This window comes from Chelonoidis abingdonii, chromosome 21 (assembly GCF_003597395.2).
Source record: "Chelonoidis abingdonii isolate Lonesome George chromosome 21, CheloAbing_2.0, whole genome shotgun sequence".
Lineage (NCBI taxonomy): Eukaryota > Metazoa > Chordata > Testudines > Testudinidae > Chelonoidis > Chelonoidis abingdonii.
Window position 1 is genome coordinate 13,981,760 of NC_133789.1, and position 6,273 is coordinate 13,988,032.

Consider the following 6,273-nt stretch of genomic DNA (forward strand, 5'->3'; position numbering starts at 1 on the left):
ATACTTTCCCTTATTTTAGGCACAAGATGAAGAAACAGCTGATCCCAGAAATGCAAAATTATATAAAAAAAGAGATACTATCAAATCCTGTTACAACTGGTCTCCCTTTTAATGTGGGTGGAGAGCAATGCATCAGCAGGATGCTGATTCATTTTGCTAGTTGTAACGAATGCTGTAAAAGAGTAACTATACATTCCATGTTACTACCTGATAGAAAAGAAAAGGGTTTAATTCTGATATTGAACAGATCCATAATTACTTGCATAACATTTTTCTTTATATTTAACAAGTGTGGCAAGTGTCAGAGTAACAACCATTCCTGTGGTCTGGAACTACAGGAGTTCTCTTGAATTTAATAAGAGTGGTGGCAGAGGGCAATCTTTGCAGGTCTTTCTGGAACACATCCCTTGGAATAGTGTAATCATTCCCTTCAGGAAAAAGTGAGACCAGCAATCACTGGTTAAAAACAACATCTGAATAGGGAGAAAACTGTAATGCTATCATCTGAAAACTGCTTCTTTATCACTGAACAGTGTATCAAATGTGTTGAAATGCTCAACCCATATATACCCCTAATAGTGCTAAGAATGAAAACTAAAAGGTGTTCCTGAAGCACAAAATGGGATCATTACTAGATCACTGAGAACACTTGAGTTTTAGGCAATATATATTTTACTAGGATGGCATGGCAGTATGCCCTGTAAGCCACTCATGTCAATGTGGATCAATTTTTCATATATAATGCAATGCAGAGGCTCAGAATGGAAAACAGAATGTTTGGTCTTGTCTACACACAGAATTTACACCAGCTGAACTTCATTTCTTTAGATTTAAATAGAATCATAGAATATCAGGATTGGAAGGGAGGAGGTCATCTAGTCCAACCCCCAGCTCAAAGCAAGACCAATCCTGAGACAAATTTTTGCCCCAGCTCCCTAAATGTCCCCCTCAAGGATTGAACTCAACCCTGGGTTTAACAGGCGAATGCTCAAACCACTAAGCTATCCCTCCTCCAAATAGTAACAGACTCTGAGTGCCCTGACAATTAAATGTTGCAACATAGTAATACCCCAGCAGCATTTAAAAAACCAGACAGACAGGGACAAGTAACTAAGTAAGTCAGTCATCTACAAAAAAGCTCCCTTCCAGCTCTGGTAACTCTGGGAACACACTGAGTCCTCTCCAACGAAGCCCCATCAAATAGATGGCTTCCGCAGTGTGGCGAGGGCACCAAATTTGGGCTATTTTGGACTGAGGGGAGCAAGTTCTAGGGCCCTGATTGAGAGCACAATCCCCTATCTTAATCAATTTAGTTACCAGTGCAAAACCTGGTGTGGATTAGTTTAAACTAATCAATGTGAGTGCTGACACTCAAAGTTGCACTAGTTTAACTAAATAAATTTAAAAATCACACCTTTAGTTAAGCAACTTTTGATATTTAAATCAGGCCTCAGTTTGGTTTTTAAATGGTTTTAAAACCGTCATTAGCATAAACCTGCAGCTAAATGAAAACAGAGCTAAATTAAATATAAATGGGTATTAAAAAAAAGTCATATGGGAAGATGGTTATATACCTGGGCAGTTAGAAAAGGGGGTAAGCCATGATTAATAAAAGCCAAACCTTTATATAAACTGGTGAAACAGCATGGAAGCAAAATATTCTTTGACTCCAGAGTAATACAAGCAAGGAATTTTCTGCAGGAAATTGTCTCCGCTCAGTTTGATCTTCCCAGTGTAAAAGATCCTTCATCACTCCTGTTGCACATTTTGTAAAACAGTTTTAAGTAAAATGGCAGCACTCAATCTCAGGGTTTTACAAACTACAACTTACACCTCATGATACTGTTGGGCAGGTCAGCATTACACTCATTCCACAGGTAGAAGAAACTGTGGCTAAGGCCCAAATCCAGAAAGGTGGAAGTTAAGAGCCTAAATATCTTTGTGGAGCTGGGCCTAAGTAACTTGTCCAAAGTTGCACAGTGAGTCTGTAAAAAAGTCAAAAATACATATGACTTTAAGCAGTATACGTATATGTTAAATACATTAAAAAGTGAACCATACCCTTCCTGTACCACAGCATAGAGACATTACCCATGCATCAAGATACTTACCATACACACAGTCACAATTCCCACTGCTCATCAGGATGCTGGACCCATTTGTGCAATCTCAAGAACTGCCTTCCATGCCACCTCTATCATCTTGAGGTTTGCACGTGAGGAACACGCTACTCACTTATTTTGCATCTCTACAGCTCCTTTCTAACAGCTAAAGTAATGAAACTAATCACTCATTTATCAGGGTATTTCAACAACAAGTTGAAAAGTTACCAGTCAAGTCCTAGCCCTTGAGACAGGCAAGTACTTTTTAAAAAATCTCTACAAATGGCACACTGACAGTTGTTGCCTCACTTCACAATAGCAGCAGAGAGGAGGCCACATTAAATGTGATCCATTGGGTTCAGCAAGTGAAAATTCCCTGGGAGAATTTGGGGTGTGGTATGGTTTAAATGCATAAAATAAAGGATTATAGTCAGGGATCATTTTCCAGTACACTGCCTAGAAAATTATACTGTATAATAAAGTACAGTAGAAGCATGGAAAATAGACATTTTCTAGGAAAATGCAAGTTATTGTACCAAATGTTCACTCAAAATAAAATTAGATCTTCCTCTCAGTTATGTCCATGTTTGGTTTCTGAAACAAGACTAACTTTGTATTAATTGTCTGATCTCAGTCAGATAAGTATTTAGAAATTAACAGAAAAGTTCAGTAAAATTTCAAAAATTATTAGTTTTTCCTAGAAACTATTTACTCTAATTTCTATACAGGGATTGCATTTTGAGAACTCTATTATCAGGTATTCGGGTAACTATGGATGTTTGTATTTACATTCCAACACTAGTTCAAATTCTGCTGACTGACACTGGTGTCCATCTGGAGTAACTCTCTTGCAGTCAACGAAGTTACTTCAGATTTACACTGGGGTAAAAGATCTGAATGTGGCTTTCAATTACAAAAACAATATAATCCACACATTAAAATAATCACACTGGATTTTTTTATCACCTCTATTTTAACACATAAAGAGACTGAAGCCCAGAAGTCCCAGGATTGCAAGAGATTAAAATACAAGTAAATGGTAAGGCCCAGATTTCACATGACTCCCAAGCCCCTATCCACCCAAAAGAAACAAGTTTCACTTGGGTTTAAAAGCTGCCAGCCATTACTTTTGAACACAAGTGTAACAAAGAGAGCTGCACTGTACTTTGGAGGCTAAGTGCTTTTCAGCGAAGTGATTATGCAGCAGAAGAACTGGGTTGGTTACTTCCTCCGCAAACACGTCGTCTCCTTTGTGTGTTACTGAACTAGGCAGGGGTCCTAAACCCGGGAGATGAGAAATGCCCCGTGCCTGAGTTTACTCACTGGCTTGTAAGCGCATTTGGGGACCCTCCCGCCAGTGCTGGGCTGGGCTAGGGCCTTCTTGGCGGGATCCGCAGCCCCGTGGCCCTGCCCCCGGGCTCTCCCTACACAGGGGGCGGTGCACGCGACAAGGCCCACAGGGGGCTGGGTTCGGCCGAAGGGAAGAGGCGAGGGGCGGCCCACGGCTGCTGCGAGCCCAGACGGGCTTTTGATGGCGACCCTTCGGGGTCTCACTCGAGGCTCCGGGTCAACCGGGCCCGCGGCACGAGCTGCCCCCTCGGAGGTCGGGACCCTGGGCACGCGGGGCTGTAAGCGCGAGGCAAGGCCCGGCCCCCTCCCAAGACCAGGCGGGCCCGCCCGGGCTCGACCTCTGGGCTCGCCTCCCCGTTCGGCAGCGGGTGCAGGACGAGCCCCGGGGCTCCCGCTGTGGGGAGGCGCAGGGCCACGGCGGGTCCGCGTGCCGCGCTCGCAGGGGCAGGGGCGAGGGCCCGGGAGGGAGCAGCCCCGCCCCGCCTGCTCCTGCCCGGCCCAGCCCGCCACACAAAATGGCCGCCACCTCACTCGCCCGGCGGCTACAGCCGTCCAAGTCGTGGCGGTAGGCTCGCCCAATCAGCCATCGCCGTCGAGATGATTGGCAGCAGACCTTCAGACCAATGGAAAAAGCGTTCACTGGGGAACGTGCGAAAGGCAAAGAGCGCTGCCGCAGGGGCTTGTGGGAATTGTGGTCCACCATGAGCGAAGGCGCCCGCGAAGTTGAATAGGACGTACGGACAGGAAGAGACTATAAATCCCGTGAGGCACCGCTCCGGACAGCTGTCGCGTCTTTCTCCTAGCGGAGGGGCTGCGGTTTCTCCCACCCAGGGGGCGAGGAGAAGGGTAGGGTGGCTGTGGGGCTGCACCTGGTGTGGGGCAGCAGATAGGTTAGTGGCGGTTTTGAGCTGAGAGCTGTGGGAAATCTCAGCACAGGGTGTATGTGTTCCCTTGCAGGGTCCTTAACCCAATCCACCCACGCCCCTGTGCTAACCTTCCCATCGCAGTTTGCAGGCATGCCCCAAAAACACGTGCACACACCCTGCTATCCCCTCCAGTGTCATCATTTCATCTAAATATACCTGCACAATGCAAGACTTAATCTCTTGCAATTTGCAGGCATTGCCCCTAAGTATCCCCCCAGACGATTCCTCCAATGTCATCCTTTAATCCTGCACAATGCATGGGTTTTCCACTTGCAATCTGCAGCCTCTCACTCCCCAAATGTAATTTGATGTAAACATCTCTGAAAAAATGTTGCAGTGTTCCCTGGCGATTTGCAGTCTACATCCTGCAAAATAAATTTCTCAAATCTTTTTGCCCAGATACAATTGATTAAAATATACCAGAAAAACGCTTGAGTTTTCTTGTTGCCATTTCAAAGCAGTTTGTTGAAAATAATCCCCAAATCTTTTTCAAAAATGCAGTTCCATCAAACAGTTACAGATTCACAAAGCACAAGTTCTCATGTTCAGTTTGCAGCCTGCCCCCACTGGGAATGTAATTGTTTGAAGGAAATACATATGCAGAAATGCACCAAGCATAATGGTTTTAATTAGCCGCATCTGCAAAATGCATGACTTTTTCTAAGGCTGTATAGCTTGCAATTGCCTGTAGCCATTTTTCCTCCTCAGAAGCAAAGAGGTGGTGAGAATGTTGTCTCTCCGTCCAGCCAATAGTAGTAGAGACTGAGGAGTGACTTTTAAAAAAACCAAAAACATGATCTTACACATTTTGGAAAACAGCATAGAACTGGGGCTGCTACGTTGTAGACCTACGGGAGACTCTCCAGCTCACTTGGGAGGGAATCATTTCATTTTGGATGCAGTTTTTCTTGGGAGGAAGGGATGTGTCTAATGAGACTTTTAAAATTTCGCTTTGTGTTTTTCCCAAACTTGTGTGGAACGTCACGCCTTGATGATCCCTGTTTTCTTTGCCGGCATAGTAGGACCTGCAGCGGGAAGCTTAGCTGGATCTTAGGCCCTCCCTTTTGTTGCAAAATGCAGGCACTTAACTCTTTGATGTCTTTCCCTTATTTAAAGATGTTACTAGCAAACATAAAAATTCCCAAATGATGGTGTGCCTTAGAGGAAGAAAAATGTCTCCCTCTCCTAGCAGAAATGGACAGGTACTAATGGTGCTATTTTTCTGCCCCTTTGTTAAATACTGACCGTGTGCCTGGTGCTGTACAGACGTTAAAAAGGAAAGCATGATTTTTGCTTCAAAGAGTTTATAGTCTAAGCCCCAATCCTGCAAACTGCTGCCTTTGTGGACACAGGGGTCTGCCTTTATGGAGCAGTCTGCAGGATCGGTCCCTTTATAGACAGCACAAGAATGCAGTGTGACGGGTCAGAGAAACTAGGAGGCTTGGGGGCAGTGATTTAATTTCACAAATGTTCCTAGTGTTTCTCCTGTTGTTACCAGATGCAGTGTTGCCTGCCTTGATAATCCATCTGCTAAGCAGCCTTAGTGGCTGATCCAGGGTATCATAAACTGCCTCAGATGTGATGCCATTATTGTCAGACTTTCTGGAAGTTTTAATTCTGGTGAACAATGTGACAGAGTAATGTCAATATACTTTGGGGGCGGGGACGCTTTTACCCTGCTGCAGCTTTGTGTGTTGGTCACAGATTTTGTGTTAAACATGCTCTGTTGTAGTAAACAGTGCAAACTTATTTTCTTTCTTAGCTTTTTGTCCTATAGTTTGCTAAAGCATTTTTTAAAAAAACAACACAACATTAGAAGTTTGGCCAGAGAAAATACATTGAGAAAACCAGTCCTGCACTAGTTGGCACAATGGACCAGGAGCCAGATTTTCAAA

General features: G+C 44.3%; 1 long non-coding RNA gene across 1 annotated transcript; it reads right to left on the bottom strand.

Moving 5' to 3' along the window:
* Positions 1-211: 211 nt before the first annotated feature.
* LOC142045808 (uncharacterized) lies at positions 212-2,939 on the bottom strand. The gene is made up of 2 exons (XR_012654681.1): positions 2,112-2,939; positions 212-1,755 (listed from the first exon to the last, which is right to left on the bottom strand). It is a non-coding gene; the product is annotated as an uncharacterized LOC142045808 (long non-coding RNA).
* Positions 2,940-6,273: the final 3,334 nt, after the last annotated feature.